At 40.3% G+C, this 22,605-nt stretch overlaps 1 long non-coding RNA gene across 1 annotated transcript in view; it reads left to right on the top strand.

The window, feature by feature from the left end:
- LOC116487361 overlaps positions 1-22,404 on the top strand; it is a 28,071-nt gene extending 5,667 nt beyond the window's left edge. Inside the window, exons 2-4 of the long non-coding RNA XR_004253074.1 lie at positions 13,651-14,012; positions 16,853-16,908; positions 22,214-22,404. This is a non-coding gene — a long non-coding RNA (uncharacterized LOC116487361). The remainder of the gene's footprint in view (positions 1-13,650; positions 14,013-16,852; positions 16,909-22,213) is intronic.
- Positions 22,405-22,605: the final 201 nt, after the last annotated feature.

Here is a 22,605-nt window from a genome sequence, read left to right as displayed (position 1 = left end):
AAATGCCACTATGAACACAGTCAAGAGCTACACTGATTTAGCATGATAAAGTCCGTTCCGCTGGGCAATAAAATGGGATTTCCATAAACCTTAAAGAAGGAAGAGATACTGGTTTTATTTAAATCTCTAAAGGTGGTTAAATACATCCAGGGCTTCAGTCCATGAAATTCGCATTTCAAAATTGTCATGGTAGCTTATGGACTTACAACTAGGCAAAAACGAAGCTGAGCTGTTGTCTACATTTCTCTAGGGAGAAGTTTTGCCAAGAGACCTATGCAAAAGCCTTGAATTTTCTTTCAGTAAATACTGTTTTGCAGCACTGTCTGCGATGTTGTGTAAGTTGGTTTACATGAACCCTAGATCCTAATGGCTATGCACTGCTAGACCTTAAAAACTACTTGTCTTCTCCCTCCTTCCCTCTGAAGGTGAACATTCTGAGGAAGAGGTAAAATACCAGAAACTTAATAAATTCCATTCCCTCATTCTTGAATAGTGAGACAGAGAGATTATATTCTGAAACTATCTTAAATAAATATTGCACAGTGTGATAGAATGGGTACTGAGAAACAGTAAGGAGAATGTAAGGAGCCACATAATATCTAAAGTAAGAATTATGTTTCTAGCCAATACTTTCATTTTATTATTTTTTTTTCCTCCAATGATATCAACTTGCTTTCTACTCTAACTTTAAACCATGCATGTTTTTTTGTTTGTTTGTTTGTTTGCTTTTTTAATAGTTCAAAATAATTGGAAAACATTTCTCTGGCAAGAACCAGAGAAAGAGGTGGTGTTGTTTCCTGTAATCTGGATGAAAGAGATCCCAGATGTGCTGACACATTTGCCCAAAGGTGAAGGCTGAGCTTATCACTGAACACTTTCCCATAGGGGATTTACAGGGAAGACCCCTCAGGGAACAACACCAAGGCAGGAACCACACAACTTCAGAAACTCATCATAGATTTACTTAGAGGAGTTTGCTCAGGTAGCTGTTTTATACCACTGCTGTAATTTGGGATGAAATCATTTTTTAAAAACACTTTCAGATTAGGTTTAGATTTTCCTTTCTACTTTGATTCCTTTTTAGTATAGACTACCTGCAATTTGAAAGCTGCTTTGGACTAGAAAAAAATATTAGAAAGTATTAAAGCAAGACATGTTGAAACTTCTCAACCAAAACATTCTAAATTGGGTGTATTTATCAAATAAAGACCCTCTCCTGTTCCCACTTTCACTCTCAGCAACATGGCATTTTCAGTGGAGAGCATTTCATCAGAAAACACTGACAAATAGAGAGCATTTTTCACTCCTGACAGTGACAGGAGCTAGTGAGTTAACAGGAGACCATATGGGAGCCACTGTTGAAATTTCACAATTGAGACACGCTCAACTATGTTTGTTTGGAAAACCCAAGCAGGTGCTAACATGTCTTTGTGCAAATTATTTTGTCACTCTCCTTTGGAAGAGAAGGAAAATTGTTGTAGACTCTTGGAGGGGCATGGTCAATGATGCAGGCAATAAGATGGAGATGTGGAATGCAGAAATCTTTCCTTTTAACATCCTCACTGTGCATTTTCAAGGTTATAGGTGAAGACAGCATATCTCTTGACAAGTTGAATTGCCAGTAAGCAGATTTGGCTTGTTCATTACCATTTAGCAGCATTAAAATTCAAATGCGGCTGGATGCTTTCCAGACAAGACACGTTATTTGACCTGAAGACCCCCAGAAAGTCGTTGCTACTTCAGATATTTTTGTCCACTGGAAAATGGCTTAAGATCACCAATTTAAATACTGCCATACAGTCCATGCACTGAACAGATGTCAGAAGATAATTATCCACCTGAACCAGATGGTCACCTAAAAGAAAGACTCCTATTTATTAGTTCATTGAATTTTTTTTCCTTAATGTTTAATGAGCACAGAAGGAGAAGAAGTAGTAAAATTTAAAGCTCTGGGAGAATCAGGGCTCTCTGATTATGGGAAGTTCTTCAGCTTGTTTCCATAATGAGGCTATTCTTTCCCAGAGATACACAGTAAGATCATTTCTGCAGGACCAGACTGGTGAATAAGCAGATGTTTTTGTTTTGCACTCAGCTTTGAATTAATCTCGCGTACAATGCAATGAGCTGCCAGAATTTCCATGGTTAAGAGCTACATCCAGCCTGGTTTAGGCAAAGGCAATCTTATATTACTAGTGCAAAAATTTAACTGTACAATGCTTATCACACACTGTGATGCCAGCGCCCATTTTGCCCCATACAACGCAAACCCCAAACTCCTCAAGACAGCTGCACTTGTGACCAACAACATCAACACCTTTCACAATTTTAAACTGTGTTTTCATTTCTTAGTTTGAGTAATCAGATTAAAACCTGGATTTGTTTCTTCTTGTTCTCTGTTCAAAAGCAGCACAATGCATACAGAAGTTTTTCTGCTTTTGGAGCTGAAAAAAACCTATCAGCCAAAACCTTGCAGAAGCAATACATTTCTGCTGTTGAGGGGCCAAACGTCTTTCCAAGCAAGAGTAAATTATTCATCTTTTATACCCAGGAAGTTACAGTATTTCATAACTGAAAGAAATAGAAGACTTTTAGTTAAGAGTAAAACCTCAAGGAAGTAGTTGTGATTGCAAGAATAGTGAGAAGAACATGACATTTTCATTATACGTTTTTTTGTTGTTGTTGTTTAAGAATGTGAAGCAGAGAATACGGGCTGGCATATACTGTGAGCACAGGAAATGAAATTTTCATGGTGAAAATGAAGACCAAATTCTATTGAAATTGGATGTGTCAATCCAAATGACATGGAAACTTAAGATGTAATATTAATTAATATTTTTCAGACACTGGGTAATAAAATCATCAACCTCTCTAAATGCCAAAAAAAAAAAAAAAAAGGAAAAATAAAAAACGAACAGAGCATTTGATATTACTGAGCAGGCTTCAGGAGCTAATCCTGTTATTCACACTGGGAGGAACTGCTATTTAACTGTTATCATCCCAGATGTTAACAAGCATATCTAAGAGCATATCAAATAATGCTAAGGCAGCTCAGCTGAATCTGTTTCCTTCTAATGTTAAGAAATCAGAAGTATCTCTGATGTCATCATTAGCAAAGGAGACCCTACATCTGAACATGCTATTGAAAAGCTGAGATTCTCACTATTTTGGAAAGCTTATTTGTAAAGGGTGTGATCAAGTAACACAGAGAGAGCTGTCAGTCAGTCACCACATCATCCATCACACAGAATATCTACTGCTGGCTTTCTTTATATCGTTTGATGATTTTTTTAAACCCATTTGCACTGAGATTGTAGAAAATTCCTCATTTTCCACTCCAGAAAAACACTCAGAATTTATGTGTTAAGGATCACCTTGAAGAACATGGAGAGGAAATGGGAGTGTTACTAATTGCTTATATTTCAGACCATCAGATTTTCCCTTTCTTTCATTCATTTGAATAATGAAGAGCTTTTATAATGGAGAAAATTAATTTTACTCCAGTATCAAAATTGTAAAACACTGCTGCATGTTGCTCAGTACAAGAACAAGCAGCTGTGTGGTCCAGAGACGACAGGTACCTTCTGATGAATTCTCCATTTTTCTGATAGGATCTCATGTAAGTTCTGAGGAAAAAGGGACCACAAAACCAAGGTGTATTTCAGCAACTCACAACCACTCCTAGTGATGCTTTCTCCTGCCCTGTGACAACCGTACCTTACTGGTGGGAGCAGTGAGGTAGTGGTGGGAGCAGCAATAAAGTGCTAGCAGTAGTAAAGTAATCAAGGTGTCTCTTTAACTTACCTTTCCTTAGAAAAGAGGGCCATCTAACATACAGCCGTGTGGCTTGCCCTGAAAGACAGGGATTACCAAACATGAGGTCACAGTGCACCTATCCTGCATTTTTGCCTTCCTTGTGGCCACTGGATCTGAGGAGACAATCACTGATTGAGCATCCTGAGCAACTTCAGCATCAGAAAGAGAGACCTGCTGCTCCAGGAGCTGACTCCCCCACTTTGGGACATGCATTTTCTGTTCTCCCCAGAGTCAGAGCTTGCTCTCAGGCAGAACTGCTCAGTGTGAGTGGTGATTTGTATTCACATTTCCTGTAATCTGGAAATCCATCTTTGGGCTACAGTTTTAGCAAATCACACCAAAGGCATAAAAATCCTGAAAAATCAGTGGCAGGTCTTTATCAAAATGATATATTTTCCCTGCATTCTAGCATATGTGCCAAGCAGTTTGTCCTGCTTCAGAATCAAGACGTGACCACCTGTAGCTCCTTCCAATGAGAGGGGAAAGAACATGAGGACCAAAATCTAGCAAGCCCCTCAAACCACTCTCCCTTACTCACCACAGCAAGTCTCAGTGAGACTTATTGTTCCAGAAGAGATTAATGGGCTCGGGTGATGAAAAGATACATATACACTTCCCTCAGTTGGAACTAAATCTGGAGGAAATAAAACTCTATAAACTGGAGAAATCACAGGTGGCACTGATGATAGGAGATGTTACCCTGGGAGCAAAAGAAGAAGAAATAATAAAATCTGAGACCATTTATCAGCTGATAGTGAAGGGACTGCAACTTGCAGCAAAGAGAGACAAATTCTTTTCTCTTCTACATAGGAAGAGACAACTGCAGAAAAATTATACAGTGAGGAATTCCTTGGAGACAATAAGGCCAGACTGAAAAGTCATTTCTGAAGTGCTAAATTCCCACTGTTGTGGTGCCTAATGATGTGGACAATGCAATCTTTTCTGATCTCAAGGCTGTGTGTTTGAGCACTGGGGAAAAAAATAATAACAATAAAAAAAACATCCTACCTATTCCTCTTTCCTTACAGATGGAGTCTATGACAGAATAAGTGTGGTATGTGCTTGTCAAATACTTTTTGCTGCCCATGCTTAAAACTTGATATCTCAACATCATTATGTATAGAAAAAGAATAACATCTTTATGATAAACTCACAGCACAGGAAAGCTGTGAGAAATACACAGCTGCTCCCCAGTGCATACCTGGGTATTGTGTAGACACCTGTCTTTGAGTGAACTGACATACCAGACTGGGCTCCTCATCATTGGCATCCCATGCTGATATCCTCAGCCATACCCACATTGAATGCAGTATTTGTCCCTCATCCTCCAGTTTATGTACTTCAATCAACTCATCTTCTTTACCTGAATATAATTTTTTTTTTTTGAGGTAGCTACTCACCCAGCAGCCTTATGCCACTTGTTAGTGGATACAGGGACAGGATGTTTCAGCATCTTGCTGATTTCTAACCATGCATTTGGAATTCATCCAATTATGGTGGCCCTAATCTTGCTGCCACCGCTGAAGACAGAAAAACTTCTGTTGGCTCGGGTGGGAATGTGATGAGATCAATAACTGAGTTCAATCTAGAGCAGGGTTTTCTTTCAGAGGAAGCAGAGATCTGCAGAGTGGCAGAAGCGTTCCCCGAAAATAGCCCAGAGTGCTCTGGAGGGACAGGACGAGCAGCACTTTCTGGTGTGTATCTGTGCTCTCCCAACGTGACAAGAGGAGTTATCTGCCCGCAGCTGTGCCAGCTCTTGACGATGAAATGATTTCATTCACAAGGCATGCGGTACAGGCCCTGAAACAACAACAAAATGGCATGCATTTGAGATACGTAAATTAAATTACTTGGCTTTGCACACAGAATTTCAGTCATTAGAGGGAGAGATAATGACTTGCAATATGCTTTTGAGAAGAAACACGCAACAATAATCTTATTTACCTTACACTTTAATTTCCTAGTGTGCACATGCGCATGGAAGACTTGCCTGTGCAAATGTCAGTTATCAAAGAAATGTCAGACTATGGTTAATTTAATATCACTGCCCCTTAGGCTCAAGCAGATGGCCAAAGTTCAGCAACTAGCAGGGCTGCCTGCAGTAAGAGGAGAAATCAGTGATGTGCACAAGGTGGATTCTTGCTGCAATCTTGATTAAATACACACACATATAGAAGGATGAGAGAATAAGAAAAGTAGATTGTTCAAGATATTTTTTATTCACAATTCCCTTCCCTTCCCTTCCCTTCCCTTCCAATATTTTATTTGCAATCACTTTTAGATGAATCACAGTGTCTGACTGACCTGTGGTGTAAATGCCTGGAGTAACTAGGAAAATAAAACTAACATTCACATTTTTAAGGAAAAGGTACAGCATTGAAGAGGCTTTCAGGGTAGGGCATAACTGCATTATTTGAGTGTTCCCTAGGCTCCCAACCTTTGATGCTATCGCGCTGGGGAAACTTGGTATGCTAGCTCTAAGGAACAGCACGGAGTGTAGAGTGGAATGGAGACACCACGGCTAGGCTCTGTAATCAGATGGGGCCTCGATTGTTCTTGTGCACACAGCTGCACTTTTTGCCACCCTAAGCCAAAGACCTGTCATGTTTTGACAAATGCTGTACCCTAGTGTACTTTTTGCTCATTATAATATCATTATAATACCAAAACACACCTCCATCCCAAAAGCTACCCGCCTCCAAGGTGCGACCACCCCTCACTGAGCATGCGCTCTGAATTTCTCGGAGCCTATTACTTTAAACGGAGACGGGAAAACTTTACACCAATCATAACTAAGATATGCTTGACTAGAGCCACTCAAGCTCCACCTAAAAGATAGAAAATAATATAAATTGGCCCAAGAGAAAGGGGATGTTAGGGAAGATACCACCGTCAGGGGAGATACCATCCCGAGGACAACATCCTTAGGACCTCCTGATTCCTGGGATCAGTCGACGGGCTGAGCCTCTCTTCCCCCCCATTGGGACGCCTTTGGGTGAGATCTAAATACTTGCTTATAAATCTCTATAGAGTCTTTGATCCTTTTAACGCGTTTATTTCTAGGCTGCGCACCTGTAACATCTATAACACCTGTAACATCTATAACACCTGTAACATCTGTAACACCTGTAACATCTGTAACACCTGCAACATCTATAACATCTATAACATCTGTAACACCCATAACACCTATAACACCTGTGTATTTTATGCATACTAGCTTGCTTTGCAGACAGTCACTATCGCCGGCAATCCAAAAGAACCTGATTATCTGTTGCTGTAATAAACCATACTTGATTGCATTGTGATAACTCTCATTGAGTGCAACGAGGGTGAGGGTGGTTATCCGTGATAGTTCAGTGTTCTGAATCTAACCAGACCCCCAGGCGGTTAATGCATTTTTGGTGAATGTCCGAGCGGACCCCCAGATGGTTAATGCGTTTTTGGTGAATGTCTGAACGGACCCCCAGGCCGTTAATGCGTTTTTGGTGAATGTCTGACTGGACCCCCAGGCGGTTAATGTGTTTTTGGTGAATGTCCGACTGGTTCAGTATCCTGAATCTGACCGGGCCCGTAACGGTTAATCAGCTACACCCCTTAACGCGACAGTAAAATTGGCGTAGTCGGCAGGATTGCTATGGATAAACTTCTGCAAAAATACAAGTGTGCCCCTTCCCAGGCGGGGAAGGAGTGGGCCCAAAGGTTTTGGAAAGATGAGGAAAAAGTGGTAGAGTGCATTGAGCATTGTCAGGCTTCACGAAAGATTGGTCAAAGAAAGGGTAAAGGTGCAATTTGTGCTGTGTTAGGAGCCTGTTTGTCTTGTGCTCGGCAAAAAGCTAAGGAAACTCCTGCTCCCAAACTGATCTCTGATGCGGAACATACAGCTTTGAAATCAGAGAATGAGGTGTTGAAGTCATCATTGGCCTTTGAAAGGGAGACGGGAAAAACATTAGGAATCAGAGGTGGAGTATGTGTGGCGAGTTTCTCTTGAAGGAGGAGATCGAATTATGTTGAGTGAGGAAGAAGCAGGTGGCTTTTGGGGACCTGGAGTGTTTTTAACCACCACACCAGGAGACCATAGCTACTCTATCACTGCACGAGCGGCATATTGGGCAGGTGGTATAGATCCCCAAGAGAGAGGGGAACCCCTGGAAATTAGAGCTACAGGCTATTCTGACCTGGCTGTAGCAGTACAAAAAGCAGCCTGTATTCAGGCGATATATGAAAGAGATGAATTTAGGAAATCCCCGATGTTGGCTCCCATTGATCCAGTTCGGTTAACTCCTCTCATTCGTGGACTCCCTGATTGTCTTAAGATGTTTGTAGCAAACACCCAGGATCGCATACAAGCTGCTCGTAGGGATGGTGACCGTGGTCGTAGGCGGAATCCAAACTCTCCTATTCCCACATGGAGTGAATTTGTCCAAGACCTAGATAAATACGGACGCCGAATGGGCTGGATTAATTCATCCAGTATTAAGCCCCAAGATCACTCTCGGCGAGTCCGGCAAATCCACACTAAAAATCCCAGATACCCTAATTTTAAAAACAGGTTCAAATTTAATAAAGAACGGGATGAGCTCTGGCGTAAGGCCCTAGCTTTGGGTGCATCCCGACCACTCATGCGTGGTGCCTCTGTAGATGACCTCCGTAAATTAGTCCAATCTCTAGGTAAGAAAGATGTTCCAGATGGAGGGGATTGTCTAACAGGAAAAAATCCCATCCGTAAGGAATGTACACCTTCAGCACCAAGCTTAATTGACAAAACAGAACCTCAGCAAAAAAACTCCTATCCCCGGGGAGGGCAGTGAGCCACCCTGCTCGGCGGGTATTAGCAATTCAATGGCTCTCTAATGAACAATCTGACCCTATCATTGCCATTCCTGTTGGACCCCGAAAAATATTGGTAAATTTTCTTATTGACACTGGGGCCCAAATGTCAGTAATTACACATGAGACCGCACAGATCCTGGGCATAACACCTGGTCGACGCAGGGTTAAATTTACAGGAGTCGATGGTGTGGAAAAACAATGCCCTATTGCAAAAATTTCACTCTGGTTGCCAGAGGAACAAAAATTAACCAGGGTAGAAGTATTAGTTGGTGCTGCATACACTAATATTTTAGGATTTGATGTACTGCGTGGTCGTATGTGGAAACTCCCTGATGGAACGATGTGGAGTTTCGCGACATATCAAAGGGATTCGGACACAGTAAAACTGAGCCTGCTACAAACATCTATACCCTTACCTCCCTCCAAAATTACTAACGTTCGGCAATATCCGTTGCCAACAGCAGCACTTATGGGGATTGACGGGGTGGTGACAGAATTGGAAGAAAGAGGCATTATTAAAAGGACCCATTCACCTTATAATTCACCAGTGTGGCCAGTAAAGAAATCAACTGGGCAGTGGCGCTTCACCGTGGACTACAGACAGTTAAATGCTAACACCGCACCCTTAACTGCTGCAGTCCCAAACATAGCAGAAATAGTGACATTAATACAAGGCGCTGCCCATCCTTGGATGGCTGCTTTGGATGTTAAAGATATGTTTTTTATGATTCCTCTCCTTGAGCAGGACAAAGCTCAGTTTGCTTTCACCTGGAAAGGAATCCAATATACTTTTAATAGGCTTCCACAAGGATACAAGCATTCTCCCACAATTGCCCATAATACTTTGGCTAAAATTCTAGCAGAAATTCCTATTCCACCGGATAACATAGTATATCAGTATATAGATGATATCCTGATAGGGGGAAAGGATCAGGAAAGTGTAAGAGGCACAATGGAAAACATCCGGAAGACACTGACTGATTTAGGATTGGAAATCCCCGACTCAAAGTGCCAAGGGCCTGCACAGGAAGTTAAATTCCTGGGAGTATGGTGGGTAAATGGAGCTGCCTCTATTCCTCAGGACACGCTGGAAAAAATAGAACATGGACAAAGACCTTCTAGTGTAAAAGAATTACAACAAGTGTTGGGTGCTTTAAGTTATTGGCGTAAACATATTCCAGGTTTTGCTATCATTGCGCGCCCTCTCTATAACTTGCTTAGGAAAGGAAAATCATGGGAGTGGACTGAACAGCATACTAATGCGATAGAATTATTAATAAAGGAATTGAGGTTGTTCCAACAGCTTGGCCCCATACACCCTACTGACCCTATCCATGTGGAGTGGGGGTTCAGTGAACATGGCTCTCATTGTAACTTATGGCAAAGGGGGCCAGAGGGACCCGAGAGACCATTAGAATTCAGCTCCCACTCCTTCAATGATACTGAAAGAAGGTATTCGGATCTTGAGAAGGGATTATTGTCTCTAGTGCGAGCAGTGAAACAGACAGAGCAATTAAGGAGAAAACAGAATGTGATCGTCCGAGGACCTTTCCGTATCCTGGATGTAGTCCGTAAAGGAACAATACCACCTGCTGGCATTGCTCAGAAGCCCACGGTTCGTAAATGGTATGCCTATCTAGAAGGTATTAGTGAGATTATGCCAATCACTGAGGGTAATACTAAAATATCCAAACTACAAAAGGATATAGATAGTACACTCCTGTTTCAGCTTCCACCGACCAAACCATCCCCGATCCAGGAAGCACCCCCTCTAAAGAAAGACAGTGATCTTACAGGAGTATGGTTTACAGATGCCTCGTCTCATAGGGAAAACAATAAGTGGAAATACAAGGCTGTGGCATTGGAAGTAGCAACAGGAGAGAAATTGATTGAAACCGGTGAAGGCAGTGCACAGGTAGGGGAACTCCGAGCAGTTTTATTAGCTGCACAACATGGTGCTACTCATATCTATACTGACTCATATGCTGTTTTTAAAGGAGCATTTCATTTTGGTGAATGTCCGACTGGTTCAGTATCCTGAATCTGACCGGGCCCGTAACGGTTAATCAGCTACACCCCTTAACGCGACACTGACCTAAACATTTTATTTTGGGTCAAGCAATGTTAAATTCCATTTTTCCATTGTGGTGTACCATCTCATGGAACCTGCACTTTCAGAGCTCTGCTTCTTAAAAGAGCTGTAAGTCCTGTGACAGAGAACACCCCATCTCTTAACCACCCTGGCCTTTCTGCTCCCCTGGTGGCCACACCATCCCCGCTTGTCCTGCAGGACGACAGTGTCCCCACTTGTCCCGTGGTATTCCATCTTCCCTGCTCACCCTGCTGGGCCATTCTTCCTGCTATTGCCAGAGGAGGGTGCTTTTACCAGAGCTGCAATTTCCTACTTCAAAGCCAGGTGACATTTTTGCTAGGTGGCATTTTGGCCCTCTTGTAGGTCTAAGACTTGAATTTCCTTGCACGTACAAAAACTGCGGGTTGCTTGCCCTTCCTGGGATTTGTTCTTATGCTGGCTGCACTGTTATTTAGGATGAAGTAAGAATACATCATGTTTTCCATCTTGCAAAGGCCAGTCACCATATTGTGCTGAGAGCAGCAGAAAATGCCCTTCAGAATAACAACATAAAATCATATTAACAGCTTCTCAGACGTCCTGGTGCGGCCTGCCCCAGTTTTCTTTTTTGTGACTGTCATAAACATCTGTCCAGTTCTGTAGCAGAGCAAGTACAGAAACTGAAATATTGCTGGAAAAAAAAGAAATAAAACCTCGGTCTTGCTTGGATTTGGAATCAGGCTTTTAAATTTATTTTACTTATACAATTTATGGCTTTTCCTTACAACTTGTTGGTGGTGTATGAAAGCACCATGTGTACTGCCTAACCAACAAAGTGTCCACAGCCACAGAAAGAATGGAGGTACGGGGGTTGGAATGACACCAAAATAGCTGTCCCCCAGCCAGCAGCCTGCCTTTCCAGCTGGCCTCCTAAATAGATGGCATCTTCCTTGCAATGAACAATGAGACAAAAATATAGTCTCAGGAGCACACAGCTTTGTCAGCAGCTTCCACCAAATGCTATAGTTAGACAAACATCCTCAGCAGAAATGTGTCCTTACTCCTGGTGTGTGTGACCATATGAGGTTGGGTCACACAGTGTATTTGAAATACATTTTTTCATTGCAAAGACATAAAACCAGACGAAACAGCAATGACTTTGCTGGATGGTCTCCAGAGGTACACCGCAAAGGCAGAGGCAGATCCATTGCTCTGTGCCTGCACATCCTTCCCTGCCTGCCAGTGGTCCCAGCAGTGCTCTGGTTCTCTACAGCCAATCAAACCAGAAGGGAAGACTGGCCCAAATCTGTGGGATTAGAAACCCATGTCTTCCAAGAAACATATGAGAAGAACAGACTGTTTGTTCACTCCAGTGTCTTCCTTAAAGCTGTGCTCCAGAATGTGGATTCTGGAAAATTGCCGAAGGTAAAAGTTATCTGCGTCAGTAGACAGCTGATGAACTTCTTGTTCGGAGACATGGGGCCAAAATCCATGGGGATTTATGCTGTGGAGCAAGTCATGTGGAGCCAAATCTATAGACAGCAGAGTGGGGCTGGTTGTCCATGCAGAGACTAGACAAATAAAGGACTGTGGGAGCTGTTCAGCTTCACATTTGTTGGTAAGTGCCATCATGCTAAGAAGGATTAGCAACTTGGCACATGCGTTTCCTACAGGCCCCTCAGGACTCAAGTCCTGTGTGGGGGTGCTGGTGAGCGTGGGTGCTAGCAAGGGAAGGTCCTGGCTCACAGTACACCTCCCTCTGCCCACTTTCATGAGTGGGCTCACCAAGATTTTCCACACAAGCAATCTCCTGCAGCACTGCATTGCGTCTCCACGGGTGCTAGAGGCTGAGGTCCAAATGTCTCCACAACTGGGTCTGCTTATTTCCCTGCAGGCCTTCTGCTGTTGCTGTCATGCTTTGCGCAGGACCTGCCTTGGTGTTGGTGTGGTAGAGGATCCTCCGACTTTGGTTACAAAGGGTCATAGTCCCAGCTAGTGCCTGCAACCAAGCATCAATGGGCTGAGTACAGCCCTAGATATCACATACATTGACATATTTGGTTTCTTCACCTCACCTCTTCCTTCCTCCGATTCAGTTTCATTTGCTTCTTGTCATTCCACCATTCTGGAATGATTTTCAAGAAATAATGTTAAAGCATAGTCTTTGTCTCCTCACCTGTACAAGCCACTAGGGTTGGTCCTAGCCTTGCTGTTAAAGCTTACATTCTCTGGGTTCTTTTTGCCAAATTTTAACAAATATTTGAATCAAAAGTCTGAAAATAAAATTTAAATCAAAATAAAGAACATACCAGATCCTGATCCTATCTTCTTTCTTCCCGATGTGTATCACGTTGTTATTCAAGCACACAAACATAACTCACATAGCAGGAAGTCAGTGAAACACTAATTTGACAAAGCTCTGGAAGGGAATTCTTCCTATATGCTAATTAATAATGAAGATTAATGGAGGAGCTGCATCATAATCCCAGAACATGTAGGAAATGGATTTTATTCCAACTCTGTAATTTATGCACCTGCTCCATTTTCTGCAGAAGTAATCCTGTTTTACTTGATGAAAATATCCTTGGGCTTTGGATTAAACACATGCACATAGGAACAAGAAACAACATTTCTGGCATCCTAAATAATTGTTTATACCATACTGCCAATGAAGATAAGTTGGACTTGAAGCTTTAGATGTGTGTTAATTTGTTTGTTTTAGTTGCTCTTAAAATAAAAATATCCACAATTCTTTGGAAGAAATAAAACATCAACACCAATTCAATATAGTATCAATATAGCACTCTATTGATTGGAGAATTACTTCCTTTAACTACCGTAGGAGGAAGAAACACATGCTTCAGCCCACACTTCTTGCACAGTTAATAATTCAGGCTTTTTTTTTTTTTTTTTTTTTTTTTTTTTTTCCATAGGCAAGGTGATCTTAAGTCAATGGAAAAAACAATGCTATGTGGTAAATATGACTAGAGAAGCAGAGATCTGTCTCCTCCACAAGCCCCCATTGAAAGGAAATGACGGCTGCTTGTGAGAAGTCACCACCATGCCCTCTGACAGGAGGAGAAAGAGGAGGCATGGAGAAATGTCCCATTTTCCTCCAGATGATTCTGTGGCTGGACTGTAAGCATCCGAGAGAATATTTTCCCAGCACTGTCTGCCCTGCATAAAGAAGATTCTCCTAGCTCTGTGTAAACAGCTGAAGACAAGATACTAATGAGACAAGGCAATTTATAACCTTTTCTCTCTCACTGGATCTAAAGCCACTGCCTTTTGAGAGGTCTCAAAAGTTTCATGTTCTGTAATTTAAATATTTCTTCAAGGATTGGGGTGAGAATAGGTCTTGGTGACAGCTCTACTAGGTCAATGACAAGTCACTGCCTTTGGCAGCACATCAGAGAAGGCAGAAAGGAGTTATTTTCCCTTTACAATATTTTTCTGTTAATTTTTAAAGAGCAAATCAGTGGCTTAGATAACTATTTCTGTTTAAGCCTCTTAATGCAAAGAAAACCAACAGATTTTTAAAACATTGGCAGCAATAGCAAAGTTGTCATCAGATCAGTCAGGAGATGAAGAGATCATGTTCTGTTTTGTAAATACACTGCATCTCTCTTAAATGCTCCAGTGTGCAAGCCTGGCATGGAGGCTGGCTTATGGATATCTGAGCAGAAGGGAACTAATTGTTTTAGTGCCTATACACAAGACCATAACTTAAATTGAACTCCTGCTAATTTGGGGGAGAAACAGTGAAGCTTGCATCATTGCAAGCAGTTATGCAACACCAACATTTGCCTGTGGTCCTCATGATTAGGTTTCTGCAGTGACAAACATTTGCCTAGTCATCTAGTAGGAGACCACAGAGATATTCATCAGCTCTGGCTTTATTTAATTTCTGTATCAAAATACATAGAACCCACGTCAATGCAGAGGCATTGCCCAGTGCCCAGGCTACCAAGCCATGCATTTCCCCCAGGTAACACCTTACATTTACCATACATTTCTCCTGGGGTTTGGCAAGGTAAGAGTGGGAAGGGATGCTGCTTACCCCCAAAAAGGTACCGGTCCCCTGAAATAAGTGCTCGTGTTCCCTGGTGTGCTTATATCCAATGGAGGCTCTTTCACAGCTTTCAGCAGTGACACCATCTGCCTAAAAGTTGCTGCTTGGAGTGATCCCGTAAGAAAGAAGCCCCCTGCGTCTGCTTTGGTGCCTTGTTGTATGCCTGGAGTGGCTGGGATGTGTCATGCAGCCCTGTCCAGCCTGTATCTCATTTACTTTGGAGGCCATTGAGCTGTCCTTACTGAAGTCTCCTTGCTGTCTTTCACAGCAATTTTTAGCTCTCTGTGTGCTTGCCTTTTAAAGGCAGAGCTCTGATATTCTTTTATGAATACGTACTTATTTGCTTATTTGAAAGACTGATTTTAGAACTGCAGAGTCTTTCCCACTAACAGAAGATGAGTTATTTGGTCAGTGGGAGCAGGTACTTCTAATTCAAGTGGAACATAAAGGGATATGTTTGAGAATATGACTCTTAGGTGACATCACCTGGCATAATTGTGTTTCAACTTCTTTTTCCCCTCTGAGTAACAAGGTAATGTCCTGATTTTGCTCCAATAAGAGGAGTGCTATTGATTTTACCAGCCACAGTATCAAGGTCCAGGTATGCTGTTATGTTTTGATCATTCATTGAAAGGAATATCAAAGCCTTTTAAGTTTGGGTTTGCTTTTTCCAGGCTAAAATCCTGCTGCTTAAAGAACTTACCACCTGAAGGACATCTGGGTTAAGTCTTGTAACAGGTTAACTGGGACTAAATAGCCACAGACAGAGAAGTTAAAGCTTTGAATGATAGTTTGAAAATTATTCTTATGAAAAATAGACTTCTGTATTTTGGTGTACTTGCTGCAGCCTGATAAAGGAGTTGGAAACCACAACATCTGTTTTGACTTAAAGCTCTCTGAAGAGCATTTTAGATCATATGGTGAAGGATCTTACATCCCAAATGGCACCTTCCACCTCTGCTGTCCCATACAGGGACATAAGGTCTAGAGAAGAAGTAATGTGAATATCTGTCCATAGACAACTCTCCCTGGCACATTGATCCTGGCAGCACTGATGTAGGTAAGCAGACAGCAGGCAGGCTGGTGCCAGATAAGGTTGTTCAAAATCCTGCTGTTAATGGCAGAGGCTGGTTGCTACAAACCCTTTTAAAAATTGGGACAACGGTACATGATGCCATCGTCTGGAAGATGGCATTGGGATTTCACATTTGACATCCAGCAGGGCTGTGTCCAAGGTAAAACAACTATTTGAGCAAGAAAATGCAGGGAGGGGGAAACAAACAAACAAAGAAAAAGCACAAGAAAGAGGCTATGGTATCTTGTTAAAAGGGTGACTGTTATAAAGGACAGTTAGTTTTATTCCCTGAGGCTTTCTGTGTTTCACCACTCTCTGAGAGTGTTTTGAGGTTGTATTTAGTTTATTTATCTCATGATTAAATGAATGTCATCTGCTGTCACTCCTAATGCAAACAACATAATTTTTTCATTATTTTTCCTGATACAGACAAATTGAAAGTCAGGCAGAATGTCCTTTTCTTTCATGTTACAACCTATACTAATAAAAGATTACTTTCTGGAAGCCTTTTTGGTTGAAAAAGAAAATAACAGATTAAGCCCCACATAAATGTTATGACTCATGGAAAACTAATAAAGGTATCTCTTTACAGACTGTCATTTCAGGCCTTGGGTTACAAAAGTTATTGCTAATTTTTATTAAACCTGCATGCATGACAACAGTCATGGTTAGGTTGTAATAGTAAAAATGTAAACAGGAAAGTTTATATTGGAAAGTGCTGTAGCAGAGCGCTCATGCACTGCCTGAGCCTTCCTGCTAAGGAACTGCTTAATGTCTTTGCTAATAAAAGCTCCCAGGAAGGATTGTTTCTTCTCCATCACTGGCAACGAGATTTTATGCATTTAGGTAGCTTTTTATGTGTTTATTACCATAAGAAAAAGAAATCACAAGCATTGAATTAGTGCTGTTAAAATAGGCTGATTCAGATTGTTTCCTTTTCTTCTGCTGCCTTTTCCTCTTCTCACACTTTATGATCTCTTGGTTGCAGTATTGCAGAATTACAGAGCACCTGTGGGCCTACCACCAAGATGTTTAAAGTCGAAGGTACAAAGCTCTTTTTCTAATTCTTTCTGCCAAACAGCATCAGATGGCATCCAGATTGCACTCTTTAACTGCAAATACATTGAAAAGAAACACTGAGAACAGTCATCTCTATACAGAAAAAAATTACAGGCTCCAAATATTCCACCGATACATGTTTTTTAGAAGAGACACATAGCAGTCTTTCAGTTCCATTCATTTTAGAGATCTTTGCTGAGCATACTATATGTCTAATGGAATACTATATAAATAAATATATAAATCTTAGAAACTTGATGTATGATTCATCTGATTCAATGTTTGCATATTTTATAAGAAACATTCCAAATCCCTCGTATAACTAGAAGGGAGGGAAAAAAAAATCCAAGTATTTCTAGAGCACAGTTGCTCACTTTCCAATCTAGATGTCAGCAATCTACAGTCACTTCACTCTAAAAATGCTTGCTTTTCTCCACTGTCAGTAGCTCAGAGGCAGACCACGCACACTGTCCACAGCTAAATGAGGGTTTGGTTCAAGATTGCTCTGCCTGAATTTAGGTGCCTGCATGTGCCCTGAGGCTGTTCCCAGCAATGGGGATGGAAGTCTTGTCAGTGTAATTAGTGGATCAGCAAGAGCAAGACAGCTAAGGCATCCCAAAGCTAGATGCCTGTTTGAGGGCCACTAGAAAACACCTGGGTGAGCTGAAGGCTCCTCTCTGACCTTGCTGACTGCAGCACAATAGATGTCTTCTGTTGCGACCATTCATAACCACAGAAGAGCCAGCACGGTGATTCAGGCTGTGCAGAAGTCCAGCTGTGCTGTTGTTGCAATTACCTATACAAGATGTGTTTGATTTGAGAGGGACAGTGATTTCATATATCGTTAAAACCAAATGCTACCCAGTTCTGCTATTAATAGCACATGGTAAAGTATAAATAATCCTTCACATGGGTTTGCACATTCTTTACACTCAATATAATGTCAGCAAGAATTTGTCCATTAGTGCACAGTGAGACAATCTCACTTTTATAAAACTGCAGGACAGCTGCAGTGAACTGATTATATTGTAAATACATACGCTAATTTTTTTCCAGAAAAAGTCTGAACTTTGCACTTGAGAATAACTATATATATTGAGTACTGAAGTTCTGCATGAGGTTGCTGCAAGACAAATTTGCAGTTCTAATTATGGCAGCTGAAATCCAGAGCAATATTAAATAATAATAATAATAGTACAAAGAAGAGTGTTTCTAGATGGTTTTCAAAGAATTTGAAAGTAAGTAAAGAAGGCAGAGATTATTCCTGATGCAAAGAAGCAAACTGTGGTGTACATCTATAACTTTAAAATGGCAGAAAAAAATGAATAGTGCAATAGTTGCCCTTAACATTTTTGGTGTAGATACAAATAGTAGTGCCAAGTAGTATGTCACACTCTGCTATTGAGTGACAAGGAATAATATCAAAATAGCAGAAGCATGTAAAACTTTGAATTTAATTTTGAAATTCTGAAATGAAAATATCCTAAAAAACTGTCCTAGAAACAGGAGAAATTTTTCAAAAGGTTTTTTGACTAGTCGCTGCTTAAATTGCATGGTACGGTTTTTGTTCTCTGACTGGACAATGGCAGTCTTAGAAAACAGCATATGAAATACATGTTCAGCGAGGAACAGAATACACATACTTATTCTCAGATAAATAATAAAATAATAGCTGTTTACCCAAATTCTGACAAAGTTTAAACTTTGTACTTCAACCAGACTGCTTGTGACTTATGAGATAAATATACAAATAACAATTGATTAAGATTTGCAATTTTGTAAAACTGCATGAATAAGCCAGCCAAACTGTGTGGTAGATGACGACTCTGTTTTTGAAGATGGAGGGGTGAAAGGAGATGTGAAAGACAAGTACCGGGTGACAAAATTCATTCTGTATTCACACAAATCAACATTTTCCTAATATAAGAACACAGGTATATCCTGCAAATTCATCTATCAGCAGGTTCCAACAAAAGTACTTCTTCTGTACAGTGTGCAATTATACCATTGTCATAGTCAAAAAGGTGAAAAGTATAAATGAGCTCATAAAAAAAAAAAAAAAAAAAAAAAAGCCTTGAAACATCTATGCCCTCTTAGCTCATGAGGTGCCTAGGACTGCTATTGCTCAATGAAAATCCTGCGGGTAATTGCCAGTACAGTTGCCTTGCTCTGATATCTTTCCCCAAGGATTCACTATTTTCTGCTGCTGGAGACACAGTACTAGGTAAAATGACCCAGAAGAGCATCTCTTAAGTTCTTAAGCTGCTGTGCTTGTTATTAGAAAAGAGAATAAGCAATCCTTTCATACCCATCTGGATGCCTACCTGGGCAACCTGCTCTAGGGAACCTGTTTTGGCAGGGGGGTTGGACCCGATGATCTCTTGAGGTCCCTTCCAACCATACAATTCTGTGATTCCGTGATAATTACCAGGGAACTCTCTGCTATTGTAAGAGGTGAAATGGCATTTAACAAATTGTGAAAGCACCACGTCTTTGATTGCCGGAGCCTGCATGAGCCCAAGCACCCCATGCCCACGGTCGTGTAAATGCCTGAAGTGCTGGATAACTGTCAGTCACCATGTAATGGAGGGATGAGGTCAAACTCCTAAAGAACAATAATGGAAAGAAAGGTAATCACAAAGTTCCTGATCGCTTGTATCTGAGGGTCTATGAGTATGACGAGTTCAGAAAGAGGCTCCAACACTGCAGGATGGACAAAGCAGCCAGAAGGGCAGGGGAGTAATGAGCTGAGGGGAATTGCCAAAGCCTAACAGTCTTTTGGTGACCTGAGGAGATCCAGGAACAGTGGACAGATAACACAGAGACAGCTGGAACTGAATTGGGAAGGCAGAAGGATAAAAATGATGGAAACATACACTGTGGGGGATAATCTCATTCCTCAGTTTCGGTGCTCACAGCTAGGCATTGAGAAAAAAAGAAAAGAAAAACAACAACAACAACAAAACAATTTATAAGTGAAAGGCAGTCTGTCTGGACTTTTCCAGCACCTTCCAATGATACCTGAAATAAGACAATATTTGATGAAGAAGCATTGTGACCAGTTCTGCTGCAGTTTGTCCCACCAGGCACCTCTGTACTTTACTCTACAAAACTCATTCTCTGCATTAATAGGGTAGAAAGATCCCACATTTAGATTATTTTAGACCTGTAGAGACATCACAAAGGACAATTCTCATTTAAATATTAACTAAATATACCTGTTTGTTAATTTGTTTTTTAAAGAATAACTATTTAGATAGTCCATATAAATAAATCCTTTTTCAGCTGCACTCACTGATGTTAGTGGGGAAAAATCTCATCTAGAAGTAGTCTGTCTGCACACATTCAAAAGATATTTACACATATAAATTCAGGTATCCGTTTTTTTAAAACATTGGCTGATCTCTCTCAGCTCTCAAAGGTGGACTTCTCCTAAGGAAAGTGTTTGCTTCCAAAGAGCTTCTGATATAAAGCAAAGGTTGACTGTGGTGTGGAAGAACCTCTTTTTACATAGGGTGGTTTCTATCACATTACTCAAGAGCTTTCACAGAGGCAGCTGCTGTTATCCATATTTTATGAATAAGGAAGCAGATATCAGGAGTGAGGCACTTTACTGAGTAATATGGTGAAACCACAGCCAAGCTATCCTCAAAAACCATGCCTCCCAAGTTCTCCATCCACACTGTATCTTAGATATGGTCAAAAGACGGATTTGTTGGAAAACACAAACATAGCTGACTTGAAAATGTTTAATAACAATGTGGCAATTTTATCAAAATTCTAATTTGAAGGGCGAAAAGGGGAAGGTGTTCAACAATATTAAGTCACATTATTCCAATATTTGCAGAATTCTGCATTTTCCTTTCTTTCCTTATGTTTTAAGTTGTGGTTTTATTGGTTTGTTTGTTTTCTAAGTCTGGTTAAGCATATGCTATGTATAAGGTTATAATTAAAAGAAGAAAACAGAAATGAAACATTTTGATTGACATGGGAAAAAAAAAAAAAACACTTTTCCCTTTTATTCTCAATTTTGAAATGTGAAGTTTTAGTCCAAATCAGCAAGATAATAAAAATCAAATCAAGATCTCAGCTCCTTAAAAAATACAGCTCTCTAGTTTCCACAGCACTCCTTTCCTTTACTTGCATTTTCTATCAATGTCTCCACAACTGTTCTTATTAGATACCAACACAAGAAGAAAACTAATCTTCTGAAATTAATCCTTGACCAAAGGAAATATTCCAAATGAGATTTATTTTGAAAGACATTTTCCCTCTTAAAGGAAGATACTGATGGGAAGTATCAGAATAGAGTAGGAAAAAAAAAAAAAAAAGATGGACTGATTAAAGTTGTGACCTTTTCCATAAGGTTTTCTGTAAAGGAAATTAATCACTATTTTGGCTATGGATTAAAGTTTAACAGTCTCAAACTTTGAACAGACATCTTAGAACTGGTAATAAACAGAATCACAGAATAATAAATAAATAATTTTAAAAAATATTTTTTTTAAAAAAAAAAAAGGAAAAGAAAGGTTGGAAGGTTGGAATGTCTCTGGAGGTTGCTTGGTCCAAGAGACATTCTCAAAGCAGGGTCAGCTACAGCACATCTTGAATATCTCCAGGGATGGAGATCTCACAGACTCTCTGAAAGAAGTATTAGGAGGTCCCTCTCTGGTTACCAAACACTGCAGAAGTCTATTTCTGCACATTAAAAGGCAATTTCAATTTAAATAACTCCAACAATTCACATAAATGGATAACAGGAAAACAGTCCTAAATTTCATCAGTGACTTAAGATAATTTATTTAGTTTTGGCAGAAGTTGAAGACCTATTTTTAGCTTTTCACAAAAACTATTTCAGAGTGCTCATAATTCATTACTGCACAGTCCTGTTTAGCTTTCCAGTATTGTATGGATTAAAAAAAAAAAAAAAAAAAAAAAAAATTAGCAATAGCATTATTATTTTTGGAAATGTGTATAAACCATAAGGTAGGATCAGTGTTGTGGTACCAAACCTCAGAAATACTTACAACGAATTTTCCAGCAGATGATTAAAAACATGGTAATCAACAACATGTTGGATTTGACTGAATGCCACTTGGCTGCACATAAAATATTACTGCACAAGTTGAATAAATTTAAGTTTATAAATATTTGTATAATCTTATGAGAGCATATAAACCCTTTGTCTGACATGAGTTTAAGTTAGTCTCCCTTATTTCAATTTTTATAAACAAGCACTGACATTAAGGATCAGTCTTTCTCCATCTCCTTTTCTCTTTCTAATCTACAGGTTTAACCATGACAGAGTGACTGATAAACTTCACTGATGACTATTTCTTTCACATCAACCCAGTTCATTTCACATGGAAATACTTTATCTCAGCTAAGAAATATATTAGAAACTTAGGTGAGATTGAGTGAAATCAGTGGGAATAGCTGCATTTAATATAGCTTATATTGCTGAGTCAGAATTTGTCCTGGCAGGGGAAACTACCTTAATTTTGGTTTTTTTTTTTTTTTTTCCCTAACAATCTGAGTTACAATCTGAATCATTAAGATGATAAAGTGAAACCTGTACAAGTGGCTGTTTATATTAGCAAACAACCTTTGTTAGAGCACTGTAAAATATGCAGACTGAATCACCAATATAAAAAAATGCTTTATTTTTCCTAGTTATATCTC

This window comes from Aythya fuligula, chromosome 3, assembly GCF_009819795.1.
Source record: "Aythya fuligula isolate bAytFul2 chromosome 3, bAytFul2.pri, whole genome shotgun sequence".
Taxonomy (NCBI): Eukaryota; Metazoa; Chordata; class Aves; order Anseriformes; family Anatidae; genus Aythya; species Aythya fuligula.
This window is presented reverse-complemented; position numbering and strand designations above follow the sequence as displayed.